Source organism: Ambystoma mexicanum, chromosome 2q (genome assembly GCF_040938575.1).
Source record: "Ambystoma mexicanum isolate Mex_15411 chromosome 2q, UKY_AmexF1_1, whole genome shotgun sequence".
NCBI classification, from domain to species: Eukaryota; Metazoa; Chordata; class Amphibia; order Caudata; family Ambystomatidae; genus Ambystoma; species Ambystoma mexicanum.
The window spans coordinates 446,095,588-446,113,565 of record NC_090924.1 but is presented as its reverse complement, the minus strand read 5'-3'; the positions used below and the strand labels follow the sequence as shown (position 1 = coordinate 446,113,565).

At 43.7% G+C, this 17,978-nt stretch overlaps 1 protein-coding gene across 3 annotated transcripts in view; it reads left to right on the top strand.

Moving 5' to 3' along the window:
* The window catches only part of SLC38A5 (solute carrier family 38 member 5), an 825,614-nt gene that overhangs the window by 485,690 nt on the left and 321,946 nt on the right, over nucleotides 1-17,978 (top strand). Inside the window, exon 1 of one of the 3 annotated variants that reach the window (XM_069647527.1) lies at nucleotides 12,912-13,011. The exons of the other annotated variants lie outside the window; for them this stretch is intronic. The gene's annotated coding sequence lies outside the window, so the exon portion shown is untranslated. Of the gene's footprint in view, nucleotides 1-12,911; nucleotides 13,012-17,978 lie in introns of those variants that run through there. 3 annotated transcript variants of the gene reach the window in all.

Sequence of the window (17,978 nt, the reverse complement as noted above, 5' to 3'; positions counted from 1 at the left end):
TTGTCAGGTGGTGGAGCTCTCTTGTGAGCTTTTGAAGCTCCATTATGGTGCCCTTTGCCGCTTTGTTGGTGCTGCAGAAGTCTGCTGTAATGTTTGTGCGCTCATATGCGATGCTCCAGGGCGCTGCTTGATATGATGAAGCTTTTCTGTGTAATCAAGCTTCCTCGTGACCGTGTTACCGTCCATTGAGGTTGTCAAGCTTGCCTGCTAGGTGTAACTCGTTCCATAAAAAAGTCTGGCACAGGGATAAAAATTTTGGAATTGCTTGTCGTACTCTAACATTTTAATAGTAATTTGCACAGTGCGCACCACTAAACTAAATTGCTTCTCGGTGCAACAACAGACCGCGCGTCATGGTTACAGAGCTAAAGAAATGCAAAGAGGTAGTTTGTGGTTTCACTGATCATACAATGGTTACGATTAGTGTAAGGTTGCAAAAACCTAATCTTTTCAAGTACGTGGAGATTGGAAGGCACTTGAATACAATCTATGCTAGTGTTATTCATACTTTCTTATATTGAGACCCCTCCAACCCCTTGATTAAAAAAATATTGTTTCCGGGCCACCACACAAACTATAACTGTTCACATTTTCTATTAAAAGCAGCCACCTTAATCTCTTTTTAAAGAGCTTCGCCCCCACGTCCCAGGGACTACCCTTGGGTTGTGGGGGGAAAGGGAGGCACGCCCCACAGTTTGAAGACCACTTGTCTAGGAAAACACTTCAGAATGGGGGGTGGATCTTCAGCTTCATTCGGATTACAGAGGCTGGTGGCTCTGAGCATTTCACTTAGGGGGTGCTCTGAATGCAAATCTTTCCTGACAACTTTTGCATTGGATCCTAGTTAACGCAAGCAGTTTGGCATGAGAACAATTCTGGATGTGGAAGAGGTGGTTGGAGGAGACAGAAGGGCACCTTTTGAGTCCGGAGAAGAGCCTGCAGGTGGCGTTATGGACTTTGAAATGTTGAAAATCCTGCATGGTATTGGCATAGCGGTAGAGGGACTCTTAGCACCACAGACCACCATAAGCAGACTTTAAAAATGAAGGGATAGATTTCTTGGAGAAGTTTAAACATGTACAATGATGACTACATTTCCGGTCTGTGATTTGATAGTGAGCTCGATGTTACATATCATTTGCAGCTTCCTGATGTTGGTTATAACGGGTACAATCTTGCCAGAGATGGTGGGGGGTGGTGAGCCTGCTTTTTTTTTTTGTCAAGTGTTTGTAGTCTAAAAGTAGGATCTAACTTTTTTACCCACTTATGTTAAGGGTCTTCTTTTGCCCATGCTCGCCTTCATAGATATAGGACTCTTGGACATGGCGCAGCAGTGGTCTTGTTGTGTTGTGAAACAACATTACTTGTCCCTTTCATTAGGATATGGGTGGAATCATAGGTGGTGCGAGTGGAAAAGGTCAAGTAGGGTTTTGAAAGTTAAAAGGTCCGGGAAATGAGAGCTGGGGTGTGGGAAATCCCACTGGTACACTGCAGGTATGGGTGGGGGAGTGGTTCTGCATGATATGGCAGCAATTCCAGTGGAATGACTTAAACCATTTAAGTGTTTGAGTTGAGAGACTGACCGTAGTTTGAGGAAGGAAAGCTTAGGGGGTTGTTGTGCTCCACTGTGTCAAATGGCCTAGGTGTACTGGCATTAGGAGAGAGCCATTATCCGAGGTGTCAAGGCCCCCCACTGAAGGGGGTGACTTCAGAATGTTTGTGGGCTCAAGCAGCCAGTCATGTTTGAAAGGACCAGTACATGAAGGCAGACATGGCCAGCTCTACAGATAAGCGGCTTAACAGTAAATAGACTGAAATAATTACTTCTCAAAAAAAGGTAACAATGGACACACAGAAGCCTGCTTCCACTCACAAGGCTTTGCAGATGTTTGGATGAACGGTGCCAGAAGAACACTTCCACAGGAAGGAGCTCTAATATTACTGCATGATCTAAAGAGAACATTTAAGGTAATTAATCCTACATCTTTTAATATGTATAAATTACTAGGTCCAAAGAAATAGAGATTACAGGGCTTACAATTACTACCCGCTAGCCAGGCGTAAAAAGTCGGTCACCCCTTCAATTATTATCCACATACGGATTCACGTGTTTTCTTCGCAGCAATTTTCGCTGAAGCTGTTTTCACTGTGGTATTATCACCCTGGCTGTTTTCGGCGATTGTTGTTTTTTGTTGTTGAATGGGTGGGGGGGTCCTCCAAACCCCCAAACTATAGCCCATCCCCAAAACCCTTACCCAAACACACTACACGTTTATTCGTAAAAGTAAATCAAAAATAAAATACGCCAAACAGCCATGGTGAAAACAGCCATGGCAAAATTTGCCGCAATGAAAACACAGTAAGCGCCACATACACATAGCACACCATTTTTACTTGCCAAGAGTCAGTTATCACTAGCCAGTGGCTAATGGTGAGTGCACATTATTTAGCATTTCTGTGTAGCAGTTAAAATGTTTTTATTCCCTAAAAAATAATTTTACTCCAAACTTTAATAAATAGGGAGTAAAATAGCTCTGGTGAGAGGGGACTCTGTGGTTGTTGTGTGAGCAGTCATGCAGGGCTCCCAAGAATCCCTATATGGTCTGAAGCCTTCGACTAAAGGGGGCATCTCTTATTCTTTGAGACAAAGAGGAAGTGGTTTCCCTAGTGGTGTTCTAGGATCTGTTTGGTGATGGGAAAGGAGGGTGCTGATGGAAAGGCTGTCTCGTGAAGAATGTAAATGATGGTCAAAATGTTTTTTAGGTTTGGAGACCTGGACAACAACTGGACCATTGTTGAACTGGCGTTTGCAAATCCTCTTCTTCTCCCACAGACTGAGACTGTGCAGTAAAGTAAAAACGAGGCACTGAATTGTCAGGATGCTGACTTGAGGCCAGAAGCTTAACTCCCTAACCTCATGGTGGAACTGTTGTGGCCTCCACTCGGTGGAGGATGCCCCATTTCAAGAGTAAAGTGGATTGCTGCATCATGGAAAGAAAATGCACAACAGATTGACATTCCTGTCTCAAAAAACATGCATTTGGGGCCTGGGTAACACAATGCCTAGAGGGCAGTTCCTGGTACATGAGGTTGGCACTGAGCTAGACTAAATATTGGCCTGGCTTTCCACAGACATTACCAGCCAAACATGTACTGAATATTCTGTTGGAGCTGGATTATGGCAATAACTTAGTTTCTCAGTTGTATAGGGCACTAATGGTGGCATGTCCATTCTCTACAATAGGGATTTGATCAGCCTGAGAGGTGGACATGGTGGGGTCAGTGGATGACAGCTTGTGGTCTAAGTGTGCCACAAATAGTATAATGACTCAGGAAATGACCAGTTTTAACTGATACAGTTTAATAAAGTGTATAGAACATACATGACTATATTATTCAAGACTAATCTGGAACTGAATTAAATTGATAAATGGGGAGTAAATTATAGGTTTGTATTTGAAATGTTTGCTTTAAGTAGAAGGTTATTAAGTAGGGTCTGGAATATGTAGACTCCATAAAATGTACACATTTGGTAAACATGTTTTTTAAAACGGCCTCACATTTGAGGCAAAAGTTAAGTGGCAAGTGTCGACAATTTGTCGAAAATAAACGTAATCCCTTCAAGTGGCAACATTTTAATTTTCTAAAATAATGCATGCTACCAACAACATGAGATTCCTGGTTTACAAGGCTCCTGGTTTACAAGGCCCTGCTTGTGCAGTACTAGCCGTCGCCAACTTCATCATAGTCTGTCTTCTTGAGATGCTATATTGGGGCAGAGTAGGTTCCATCAGATACTGTCACCTGCAGCCCCTTTGCATTATCACTGTTCTCAAACATGGTGGTACTGATGGGTGCAGATACTGAATCTGCACTATGGTTTCAGAATCGGAAAGTAAACCAATCCTTGCCAGATGTTCTGACTGCACCTGATAGAGATAGGCAACACCCGTAACCAGCATTGGAAAATCCAATTGGTCTGGGATTTGCCAGCTGAGACGCTTATGTCTGCTGTGCATGGAGATATGTATTGTGAAGTATATTGTGTGGATAGGGAGTTAGTGTACTTCCTACAAGTGCGACATGTTTGTGAATTGTAGTGCACATGGTCCGTTAAGTGAACTGTCCTTGGTATCACTTTATTTATAAGCATTTAGGTCATTTCTAAGCACTTCTAACTTAAAATAGCTTGGCCTGATTAATTTGGTTAAGTGGTGATATAGTGATTTGACCAATTTCACACACATTAATTAAGTGGGGAAGTAGTTTACCCACTGGACGACAGGACTCGCAAAATCTACTAGCCCACTCTCACTGGCGAAAAGATTGTATGAAGGGCAAGTACTATTTGCATGGTACTCAACCTTGTTGTCGAGTATGCAGATGTTGGAAACTTGTCTTTGCCCTTTACTGCAATGCCAAATAAAAGTTTAACTCTGCATGGCTGGCCTTTGGATGGCAGCGTTGCACCAAATATGAAGTGTAGTTATGGTGACATGCACCATTTTACAGAATGCACTGGTAAATATATTTTGTCACCAGTCACCATGAAGCTAGTGCATTTCTCTTACGTCGAGTTTGTAAATCAAGGAAGTCACCCTGCAGGTCTAGTTGGATTTATAAGAATTTCCCAGGCCTGAACCACGTGTGGGAGTGGGGAATACAATGAGCCCTGGCCTTCCCACCCAAGTTAATGGCCAGCGTGTTTCGGGGACTATTCAGTTTAACAGCCGTGACTGCCATTTTATAGTCTGTTTCTAAAATCTCTTCCCATTTTACATTGTGAGTTGGTGATATGCCCTGTGTTACAGTATTTTAAAGGGGAGACGTTGAAGACGATGCTTTTCTAAAGGTCATACAATTGCAGAGGAGCTAATTTGAGTCAACTGGGGTGATCCTGATGTGTAACATGTAGGTTAATCAGAGATCCTTGCAGAAGATGCATTAAAATATCTTGCTGGTCTCAGAACCTGTGACCCACAGTTTCAGAGTTCCATAGCAAGGGCCTTAAATGATTGTGCTTTTATGTATATTGGGGCCTCTGTTCTATTCATCAAAAAGAACTGAAAGCTTTCACTTCATCATAGCCAATCAGCAACTTTCCATTATATTATTAAGCCTATCGGACCTATTACCCAAGGAGAAAAAACACATGCAAATCATTATTGAGTCTGGCCCTAAGTGGAGCAGTCAAGCACAAACTGCCAGACCGCATCCCTCTCCACACAGAAACACATGCAACTGTAGGTTGGAGCATTGAGAAAGCAAATCCAGATAATGTTTGTGTAGGGCTAAAAATTAAAATTGGATAAGAAGGTGCTAATAGCAGCTTCTGGGTATCCAGCATTAACCAGTGAGCAGGAGCTAACACTGGGGAATGAGAAGCTAGTTCATAGTGTTCCACAAATCTATCCTCCACATAAGATGCAAACATTTAATTGTCTCCATAATTTGTGATCCTTTATGGTGAGACTTCTCAGCACTAAAATTCAAACAATATAGAGCATCTGAAACAGAGTTACAAGTTTGCAAGGCAAACATTTAATACACACATAAACTACACTCGAGCGGACTTCAGGTTCATCCACGACCAGTATTACTTGGAGAGTGGAGAAGTGAAGTGCCTGAATGGTTCACCACGTCACCTTTTATACAAAATTGAGCCTGCATCATAATAGGTCATTTGTTATTCATTGCAAAAGATGATAACACAAATATGTTTAAACTACATACACAATAATTCACCTTATCCCAACAAGGCAGGACAATATTGCATATTCGACAGATGTTCTTGCTATGTCAAGGGTCTTTACTTTGCTTATGGCTCAATCGCATGCTTTATCCACCAGTTCACAATCGGTGACTTATGTTTGAGGCGCTTGAACACAGAACCCACCTGACCTTCGTTCCAACAATGGTCACCCTATTTGCACAACCTTTAAGAGATACCTTTCGTGCTTTTTACAAGAATGGAAGGGCTGAACATTTTGATTCAGTGTATAATTAGCCTTTGCTTAGTGCGGTCAGTCTTTCCATAGCATTTAGCTAAGAGAAGGAAACCATACTGAAACAGCTTTTCTCACTTCGCTGAATGGGAGGTCGTGCTTTTAGTCTTATTCCACCTGAGTTTATCAGTAAAGACCAGTCGGCTAAAACATGCCCTCCACATGGACCCAGTCTTTTTGTCATAACACATTCTTATAATGACTGACAGAAAAAGCCACAAACACATTTCCATTTTGATTTACTCAGTGAAACTGAAAAATGTGACCCCTTTTTGAACATTGCTAAACGAACAGGATTTTGGTCGCAAAAAGGGATTAGTTTAGGGCTAAGAAAAATGCATATTATTATATTCTAACAATGGTTTAAATGTCATATAGATGTGTCCTAATGTTTGTTTATAGATTGTCCCAAATGCACAGAGTTAAATTCACATAAGTATGTTAGTTCAGCATCCGTTGGTATGCAGAGCCAAAAGTATCTCCTGGTAGCTGATGGTCTTCAATCTAACCAAGCACTTCCAGGCTACAAGCAGGAGCTAAACAGCTCCCAGCACCCCTCAATTTTGAACTGTATTTGTGGCTTCAGCATGCACTTAGGAAAAAAGACGTTGCATCAAATACAGTGCAAATTACCCTTTCCTCCGTGCATGGAAAGTGAAGGGAGACAGGACGAGCTGAGCGAGCAGAGGAGGAGGTGAGTTTGGGGGCAAGGGATTGAAGGGCAATGAGCGGAATAGAGGGGGGGAGGGTTGAATAGCAGGGATTCCAGGATGTTCCCCAGATTAGGTGGGCTATGAGTCAGCCGAGTGGGGGTAAGGTGGGTGCTGACAAATGGGCAGCGATCCAGTGAAGAGGCTCACAGCACCACAAGGACCAAAATAATCGGAATTTGTCTCTCTGCGATGTCTTGCAATTGTGAGCTCTGTGAGCACCTTCAAGCAAGTGCTTACATCCAACAGAGCTGCCTTTGCCACTATCTCAAATTTGAGTCACTTCCAGTGCCTTCGAGCTAAGCCGACCCAAGCATAACTGCCTGTTCTGAGCTTCTTTTCCATTTTGAACTGCACACAATTGTCCGATCCAGTCAAGATTAGTTTCCGCTGAAGCTTAATCTGTACGTTCCTTGCACCACATCCCTGTTGAACCTTTGAGCTATGCCGACTCGACCTCGCCTACCTGTTCCAAGTTACTTCGAGCCACAAGCCTTTGCCACTTGTCAACTTGTATCAGTGTGTTGAATCTTTTGAGACCTGAAAGATGAAAACATATATATATATACATATATATATATATATGTATATATATATATATGTGTGTGTGTGTGTGTGTGTGTGTATATATATATATATATATATATATATATATATATTTTATATATATGTGTGTGTGTATATATATATATATATATGTTTTATATATATGTTTTTGTCTCTATGTCCTTCTTCCATGTGCCCTTCTAACATTAAAGATCACATTTGTACCTTAGACCTATTCTTGAACTGGTTTGACCTTTCTACAAGACTGGTTACCTGCAGACCACCCTGTTCTTCAATTCACGGAGTGCCCTTTTATCTTAAAGTCTGCATTCTCTGCGTGTCTCATTACACGAGTGAGTTGTTCGTGTTTTTAATAGTTTGTCACTTCTTTTAGTTTAATTAAAGTGTAATTTCTATACTGGCTTTCACCCTCCTGAAGCATATAGCTTGACCTCAGCCCAGGCTCCCTTAAAGGGGCAAAGGAGATGTAACATTCATGTTGTGCTTGTTTCACCCTTAGGATTCAGATGACTACTCTTCTAGTAATAGTGTGGAGCTGAGTAGGGGCTTAGAAATCACTACTCGGTCCTGGACTCCTGCAGGGCAGTGGTCATTTTGTAACAATACCCCTGCTGGATGTGTTTTACAAAAGCAGCATGTGCACACAGAGACACTGTTCCCTAGCCGTTTCTACAACCGCTGTAATAATAGAAGTTAGTACGACAGTAGGACTGAGAGCTAAGGTGGTGCAGGGGATGCAGTCCACTACATTGGGTAGTGGTGCCTCAAACTGACTGCAAATAATGGTAGGGTTCTGTGCGTTACCCTCACAATTCCTCAAAAATGGCTTATTGCCATCATTGCAACCCGTTAACAATCTTCTGCCAACCCCATCCATGGATTACAAATCCATGCTGAAACATGGCCGTTATCTCACTTCAGTCGACCAGCCTTGGGATTGGTGCCAGGGTGGTGAACTGGGCGAGGACCTGGCTGAGAGACAAGTGGCATAGAATTTGGCAAATGGAGCCCATGAGAGAATAATCTATCTGAAGGAAGAATGGGTTAACTTAGGAAGCAAGTGAAACCCTGTATTCATTGCCTGGTCATAGGTTCTCGCGGCCTGAGCCTGATGGTCTACATGGGGCTCTTGGTTTGAGTGTATCCCCTTGAGGGGCTGGTGTTTGGACACAGTCCAATCCATGATGAGTGGGGTCGGAGGAAGGCTGTGATGGGACTATGGAGCACAAAAGAAAACAAAACAGCCCAGTCTAAATGGCTCAAGGAAAGTCCAGATTAGCCATAATAAATCTAGCCTTGGGGCAAAGTGCTTTATCATTCAATTGATGCAAGTGTTATGGTATTCTGTAGTGAGGCTGTCGCGCATCCTTAACATCAGTCATTTGGGGTGAGATATTTGAGGGTGGGGGGCAATGTCTGACTGTTGAATTCTGTCCTGGTCACATGGCTTTTCAGATTGATTTCCAATAGTATTGAGATATCATATTGACCTCCTCAGACTTCTACTCATGGAGTGTTCCAATAATCTGTGATACACACGAAAAATAAACATTCAAATAAGAAATGATAATGACAAAATACAGGTTTACTGTTCACCACCTTCCTGATCCATGCCATTTCAGTACACCACCTGGCTGAAATCCCCAGTACCTGTCTGTATACCACTCAAAGAGGTCATCATGTGGCCGTTGGGTGTTCTATAATTTTCTACATCCATTGCTTGCTGTTTGGATTACAAAATAATAGTTGGGAGCTCAGCCAAGATGGATGATGGGTGTAAATGATGCATAGGAGCCTCTTGATCGGAAGCTGTTGGGTTTTACTTATCCTGGTCATACCCTGATAGTGTGTGTGGGCTTGGAGTGTGGAATGTAGAGTGTTGGCTGTAGAATGTTTTAGTGTGAAGCTGCTCTAATTCCACAGAGAGTCAGTTGAGATCTGAAGCCTAATAGTAGGGGGACCGGTGGATGCTTCTAACCTATGAACTTGACCTTTATTATACCTAATGTACTTACCTGTGTTCCTGTGGACTTACTAAAGATACCTAAACCTAACAAGGCTCTTGAGTGGTTATTTATAACCCCAACCACAACTTAACATTGGCGACGAGGATGTTTGGACACTGAAGGGAGCAGGAACAGAAAAGGAACAAGCAAAGGAGCAGTACAAACAAGGACTGTTACCAGGACACAAAAGGGGCAAGGAAGTTGCCTCCAGCAAGGAGCAGTAACCACAGAGGCATCCACCGGCCCCCCCGGGCGCCCAAGGTAAGAGCGCTGCGCCTGCATGGATGAGTTAAAGGCTCAACTCAGTGATTTTTGCAGGGCAGCGCTGCATGGCTGTCAGCATATATGAAAATTGGCCTTTGAAGTGAGCAGCGGCCGATATAGACAGCGCACAAGGGGCCGGGGAGTTATCAAGTAAAGGTGCCTAGCATTGCAGGAGAGTAGCGTAATAGGAGGTTGGAGTGACACTAAACACCTTGGAATTTGTTTAAGTGTTTTACCGTACTGGCATTTCTCTCATGAGGCGCCGTATTGGAGGGCAGTCTGTTTGGTCCGGTGTGATGTACAGCTGTGTGTGAGGTGACGGTTGGCCCGGAGAGCTCCGTTTGCGGCTCTCTCCTCTGTCCCTATGATGACGTCATCCGACTTGCTGGGGGAGTTGGCGAACAATATAATTCCACAGCCACTGAAAGTTCCTGTGCCATGGTGTATTTCGGAGTTTGGATGGTCCCGGAGTTGTAGGCTGGTCAAGGCTCTGTTCAGCATTTATACGTCACAGGGCTTCATGAGAACTCAGCGAGGTCAAGTGGATGAGGGAATCCTGATGCAAGAGCGGCTGTGTGCCAAAGGGTTTCTCTCACTAAGGACAATGGATTGTATTCATGTACTGCACTGACGGCGTTGCAGTTCGTGGTTCCGAGTAAGGGACCTTTCAAAACGTGCTTCTACGTGCTTGAAGCATCTTCTGAGTCAGCTGGCTTTGCGCAAAACAGTTCCGCGAGGAGTTCAACTGAAGGTGTATTGGATTTGGTTTTCAACGACAGTCTTCAATGACGGATGGCGGCTTTGTAATGCACTTCGATCTCACCATCGGATGCAACGGTGGATAAAAGGAGTATGAGGAGTTTTGCATCTGTTGTTTTGTTGTAAATTACGTCCACTACGCGGCATAACTTTGGATTTAGTTACATCTGCTGGGGCTCGACAATTGGACTGTGTCGTGGCAAAGAGGAGTGTGAGCGCTTTCTTCACGAGGAGTTTCTACGACAGGGTTTAGTAGCAGTGAAATGAAGCAGTCACACCTTTTGGAAAAATATACAATGTGATCCCAAGTTCTGCAAGAACATTTTTGATTTTGATGTAGTACAATGGTGTTGAAACGTATTGCGACAAAGTTTTCAGTAATGTTCCTGAGAAATGCGCTAATTGTCACATTCTATAGTGCATAATTTGCATTTTTGATATCTTGTGCAAGGTAGTTTTGGCAGTTCACACATTTTGGCAGTCAACAGTGATATCTATTACAATGAAATTTTGGAGGTGCACATATTTATTTTTGGCTGCAATCTGGTGGTGATGCTCAGTTCTGCTTTAACGTATGTGTGTGGACACTGTCACACTGATGGTGCTGTGAGTGAAAAAACAAGTTGTGAGGCAAAAGTGTGTGCTTTAGGGGCAGTTTGATTGCAATGCTGGATATTGGTGGGTCAATGACAAAAGATTTCAACATTACAGATCCGGCAGTGAGAAGATGTGTTGACTTCTAATCTATATTGTGGCAGTTGGTGGTGCTGGTTATTATGCTATATGGCATTCTAAGGGCATATTGTGTTTGGGGATGCAGTTCCTGGTGTTGAGGTGCCTAAAGAGGTGGTGAGTTTTGCCAGTATTGGTGGCGTTGTGTGGCGCTAATGGGTGCGTCTATGGGAATTTCTGATGTCTCGGCTATGTACTAAAATTTCAAAACCCAATGTGAGTTGTGTTTATGTTTTGCACTGTATTAACCTATTATTCTTCCACAGGAAAACAACCATGAAGGACTTTGTAAGCTTTATTATTGGACTCAAGTGTGGTGCTTAACCCTTGTTTATCATATTTATATGCTCAATTTTCCTGACTGGTGTGTTTGGGGGAAATGTGTGTGGGGTACAAGTGAGCGGAGAGCATGTGTTTGCTCAGGTCAGGTACCCTAATGTGGAGAATATGGTTGCTTTTATTAGCTCAGGTGTGGTGCCTGGAGTGGTGGAGCAGTGTGAGTTTTGGTTGCTCTATGGTGAGCACGTGATGCTCAATTGTGAGAATTTATTAGCTCAGGCATGGTGCCTGGAGTGGTGGAGTGGAGGTTATTGGTCGCTCTATGGTGAGCATGGGATGCTCAATGGTGTGCATTTATTATCTCAGGCATGGCGCCTGGAGTGGTGGAGCAGTGTGAGGTTTGGTTGCTCTATGGTGAGCACGGGATGCTCAGTTGGGAGCATTTATTAGCTCAGGCATGGTGCCTGGAGTGGTGGAAATAGTCGTGCATGTTTTGGTTGCTCTATGGTGAGCATGGGATGCTCAATGGTGAGCATTCAGTAGCTCAGGCATGGTGCCTGGAGTGGTGGAGTGGAGGAAATGGTATTGTGCTCAGTTGCGAGCATTTGGTTTCTTTAGAGGGTGCTTTGAGGACACCCACAGTGGAGTGGAGATGAGTATGCTTTAGGCAGATAGTGGGGTTTAACCCTGTAGATTGTGTTAGCAAAATGTGTTGTTGGTGAATGATGATGCAGGGTTATTGTTGTGATGTTAATGGAAATGGTTGTGCATGAGATTGTGGGGCTGGTTCCCTTGTAGCGAGTTCCATAAAAGGCCTGTTATGGTTCTGGTGATTGTTTTGGAAGTGGGTTAGCTATTTGTAGCCACTGTAAAGACTTGGTAGGGGTTAGCTTTCACTAGGAGTAGTTTGTTGGATGGGTATATTCTAGGAGGATGTCTGTAGATTTGATCATTTAATGTTTAGTTCCAAAACTGTTTAGTGTCCATCATCCTTCTGTTTATAATTGTTTAGTGCCCATCATTTCTCAGTCTCCCCATTATTCTATGTTGTCATGTAAGGGGGAGATGTGTTGGGTTTTACTTATCCTGGTCATACCCTGATAGTGTGTGTTGGCTTGGAGTGTGGAATGTAGAGTGTTGGCTGTAGAATGTTTTAGTGTGAAGCTGCTCTAATTCCACAGAGAGTCAGTTGAGATCTGAAGCCTAATAGTAGGGGGACCGGTGGATGCTTCTAACCTATGAACTTGACCTGTATTATACCTAATGTACTTACCTGTGTTCCTGTGGACTTACTAAAGATACCTAAACCTAACAGGGCTCTTGAGTGGTTATTTATAACCCCAACCCACAACTTAACAGAAGCCCCAGAGTTGTTACAGGTGGTACATGTCCTTGTTCATATTCATCATAGGGGATGTGTCGCCACCTGTAGTTATTTTCTCTAAGGAAACGTGTGGTGGTAGATGGGTAATTTCCCTGTGTATGGCTACAGGGTCTATAGTCACCCTGTATGCTTGCTGTTGTCATGGCAGCGCTCGAGGCGCATCATCACAGTGCCTTCTGGGACACACATGGTGATGGCTGAGGTCATAGAGGAAGGCAGAGAAGCAGCTGGACTGCTCCAGGGCCATGAAGGTGCGGCTGGAGGCAAGACAATGCAAGCTCACATCAGGCTTTCCTCACTCTTAGGTGTGTCTCTTTAGCGCCATGCTTTTCTTTCTTAATTTAAAATGAGAATATTCATCTATCTTTGACACTGTTTCGTTAGTCAAGCAGCTTGGCAAAGACCAAGCCATATTTCTGCGAGGAAGGTCGGCCAGGCATTTGATAAACCAGATTATTCAATTATTTCTTGGGAGTCTAGAAAGTTGGGGAGAGCATTCACTCCTTAGCAAGCCTGAACAAGGAGGCAGGGAAAGGTTGGTATAATTCTACCCATGTCAGAGCACCCACGCAGGTGTCCCATGTCGGCGTACCCACACAGGTGTCCTCAGATGTGTAGAATGATTTCCCTAACCCTGCACAACCCTCCACTTAGATTTCTATCTGCAGTAATATAACCATTCACAATATATGAACTGCAAATTTGCCTTTGGAATTTTTCTGGGCAAACCTTGATATCCATGAGTTGTGCAATGGTGGTGTGGGATTGGTGGTGTATTTATGGGTGAGTAAGTGCACCGTAGCAAGCTTAGGCCCATTATGTGTAAATGACATAAGAAAAAGTATGCTGGAAGTTGAGACTACCTTGTGTAACTCAAATATTGTGATTTTAGTGTCTCCCCACACACCCACTCTAGCACTGCTTTCCCCAAGAGGATAGCGTCTTCATGTGTGTTCCCAGGTTGACCATCACCACATAGGGTCAGTGGTGTAGTAAATCTTTGGGGGAGTACTGTGATCTTAATTTCCTAGCCAGTCCACCTGATCAGGTGTCTGATCTTTACACAAGTTTGGGATGGTGACCATGGCCCAATTTTGGTATTGCTCTGGGAGGTAGGTTGACTCGGCCATCTGCCTTTGAATGACTCCTATTCAGTAGAGCTGTTCTGAAGGCTCACCAAAAACATATTTCTCTTTTGAAGGGGACAAAGACTGTCTAAATGCAATGGTGTGCTTCTTGCAGCCTTCTGGACATATGATGTCAATACCTGGCAAATGCATATAGAATGCCTATACTGTTGGATATATCAATGCTTGTAGTAATGTAATATGGTTCTATAAGTCATGGGCTTCAAAGCCTTGGACGGAAAGCTAAAAAAAGAAAGTATCAGAAAATCAGAAATAGTTCCAAACTGCCATGTTTGTCTTCACAGCAAATGACAAGTAAGCGATTGCCTGTCACCAAGGGCTCACGTAGTGGGACCACACGGGTGGACAGTGTCCGCTCACTTTTCTCAGAAGGTGGACACTGTCCCTCCTGTTTACTTTCTTGCAATAAAAAAAATCTACCCAAACTTTGAACCTAAGTCATGCTGCTGGGAAGCCCCATGCTTAACCACAGGACCACTGGACTTACTCATCACAACACTGTAAAACGTCTTAAATTGATATTCTGCTGTGCAATATACAGGACACATTTTGTTACCGATCCATTAGACATAAAAGGTACACACCTTTCGTAGTTAGCAAGCAATGTTATACACCCAAATCTGATGCAGTGAGTCAGATGGCTCCAAGCTGAGCGTGCAGGAGGTCCCCATTGATCATCCAAGCTGACGCTATGTCATCCTTGGCATCTCCAATGTGAAGGATGGAAGTTCTGAAGAACGCCTCAGTGCCAGGAGCCAAAAACCTGTCCAAGAAGTTCTCACAGCTGCGCCTAACAGCCCTCTTCATAGTCCGGCATCTGCTTTCTTTTACTTCATTTTTCCTCCTTCTTTTTGTGTCACTTTCTTTGTTAGTTTTGTTGTTTTTATGCATTTTATTCCTTAGTTCTTTTATTCCGTTTTGTTTTTTTCTCTTTATTTGTTTGAGTTCGTCTTCGTGTTATGTTTGTATTATTTTGCAATTTGAGAAATTATGAAGCGAAATGCTGAACTCGCACTTGTAAGTGGAGCAGAGCAGTAGGGACCCTTATGTTACTTAGCAATTTTCCAAAGCACCAAAACACCGTGTGTGGGTATTCTCGTAATGCTGTGGACCATCTGGGATTCATGTACACTGCAGCCTAACACAGTATGCAAACGTATCAGTGCCATTTACAACATGAAATAGGAGACCGAGAGGCAGAGATGTACAGTGAACTTTGTTCTATCTTTATGGCAGATGCTGTATGTGGGGTTAGAGTTTACTGTGCAAATTATTTCCCCTCTCTTCTTGATAAAAAAAAAGGAGGGACTTTTTATTTTTTTACTTGTAAGTGATGACGATACCTCCTTGGTATGTGCACTTCCTCAGGGTCAAACAGCAAAATCCCCATCCCTACTATGCAACCCCCACTTTGTGTATTTCTGTCTATCATTGTAAAGACTGTATATCCTGCCACTGTAAAACTGCATCACTTCATGTTTCACTATATGTTACCCACTGAGATAATTTATAACCTTGTACATACTGCCTGTAATATCTGTAAATAACAGTATGCGCTGTTTTGTATATAATGTACCATACCTTTGACTCTCTGTAACTAAGCCTCGCATTGAGTCTCGTGAGGATAGCTCAGGGGCAAAGTGCATGCCTAGGAAGCAAGACGACAAACAGCTACACAGGTTCGATCCCCGGGTCCTAAGCGTGTTATAAATAACCAGTCATATCATATCATAATCTTGTAACTGCTGCGCCCTGCTACCCCTGGGTCTGGCGCGCATTATAAATAATAAATAAACAAACAAACAAAGGATTTAATACAAACCCAGATGGTGGAAGGTGGACCACCATCAAGATAGTAGTTTGTTTAAAAACATATTAACATGTTTCAGATTCGGAGAGGTTAACTGCAGTGTAGTCCATAATATTATACTTTCCATTGGTGAAAGGGGTCCATAAGTGCAATATTCCCTTGCACCCTGATAATGCATCGTGTCGAAGTTCTTGTGGAGAAAAATAAAAGGATGCACATTTGAAGGCACAATGTTGCTGTTGACTGATGGGAATGCAATGGTGGGCTGCCACAAGTACGTTTGGCAATGTGGCATCACATGTTTAGCTTGCCTCTGTTTGCAACCTAACTTAAAGCCAAATTGGACAATGCCAACCATCACGAATTGCTTGTCCAGGGCTGCATTCCACTACAATCTCAGCCTTGGTGCATAGAAATCAAGGGCTCTGCCAGATAGGCGCAAACGTGGGGGACTTAATTGCAGTCACAGGCCAGGCCAAACTACAGGCTCTCCTTGGATGTGAAGACATGATGTATGCAGCCCACATTAGCACCAGCTGTCGGGCTTCTCTGCGTTAAATACGCACATCCTTTTGTGTTGACAAATTAACAACAACAAACCAAATGGCTACATTCAAAAGTCATTGACGTATTTGACATACTTGTATAGGAAAGTGCTTCATTAGGGAGTAAAAAGATGTTGGTTGATTCAAAAGGGCAAAGAGGTTGCAGGGGTGAACCGGGCAAAAAAGGATCACACGTCTGATAGGATTGTGACTGAGATCGAAATTTATGGATATAGGAAAATTCATACAATAAGCAGTATCGCTGACCCCCTCAGGTATAACAGCCCCCTGGCAGCAGTGGGGCTAAAACCCTCCCCACCGGCCCCAAGGGCCTTAAAACTCCATGAGAAACATACATGGAGTCAGTCCTGGTGCCCTTGGCGCCAGGCTCATTATCAGAAATAAAGCAATACCAGTTTTGGACCTTAATCCAACATGGAAGCCTATTACACAGCTCAGTTCTTTAGAAGCAAGCCATGCAGTCTAGTGTGTTGGGTGTGGCTGGGCCTTGAACTACTTGGCCTGGAACTACTTTACCTAGGCTATTTAGACCACACCCTAACAGCAGAACACGATTCACGTTATTCTGCACTCCTGTAGCGTAACGCTCACTGTGTCCAGCTCCTGCTCCTCTGCTTCTCTGGTGGCCCGATCATGAAGCCCTAGATCCGGATTCTATTAATAACCTGGAAGAACAAGAACAGCATTAGCGAGCAAGAACACTTACCTGTGAAGTAACCAGCCTTGAATCCATCCTGCGCTTCGCTTACCTCGCCTATCTCCGGAGTTCACCGCAACCTGCGAAGGTAAAGAAACAAGGACAGCATTAATAACAATTCTTACCTGGGCAAGCAGTGAGTCCTGGCAGCACCCTGCGCTTCTCTTACCTCGCCCATCTCCGGGTTTCACCACAACCTGCAAGGCAGCAGGAACAAGGTTAGCATTTCCAAAACGCTTACCTAGGCAAGCAGCGCTTCGATCGCTCATCAATCCAGAACATCGGCGCAACCTGTACAAAGAGAAGAGAACACAGGTTAGCAATTAACACCAATGAACAGAGCAGCACTCCGCGCATCAATAACTCACTGTGGTCTTCGTCATCGGCGCAGCAACCATCCCTGTTAGAAAAAAAAAGAGACATTTTTAGGTAACATCGTAGTGGAGCAAGACGCTGAGAAGACAGAGAAAACGGAGGGAAAGAAAGAGACAGAATAAAGACGGAAAAGACATTATAACTCACCTGGAAGACAGCAAGCAGAGTCAGAGTCACAGCCAGTCTGGACCTGGCATAAGGGCACACGGACCAGTGAAGCAACTAGGTCCACGGAACACCTGCACCAACCACGCGCCCCTGCACAGAGACGCAGGACGGAGAGTTCAACGCACACAAACCTAAGGTGAGCAATAACCCAAGGGAGGGGAGTCCACCTATCACAGAACCAGTATCTTAACCCTTCATTCTCCTGTTATAGGCGCTACCCAACGTCTGGCACATAACCAAGCAGAGAGGGGTCCGGGATAGCGCTTATACCTCCATCCAGTATCGTGTGGCGCCCCTGTGCATACCAGGTGAGCTTAACAATTGATACTGTAAAACAGTGCATTGTCACCATGTTTTTCATTGAAGTGTATCTAAATCTCATAGTGTCAACTCTAATTTATTTTGTTTGCAAAGGTGCGTCATATTGAGGAGGGAACACCTCTGAAAATGTACATGATCACACGTCCAAGTGCTTTTAATGGAAAACCTAGTTCTCTGACCTGCTGGT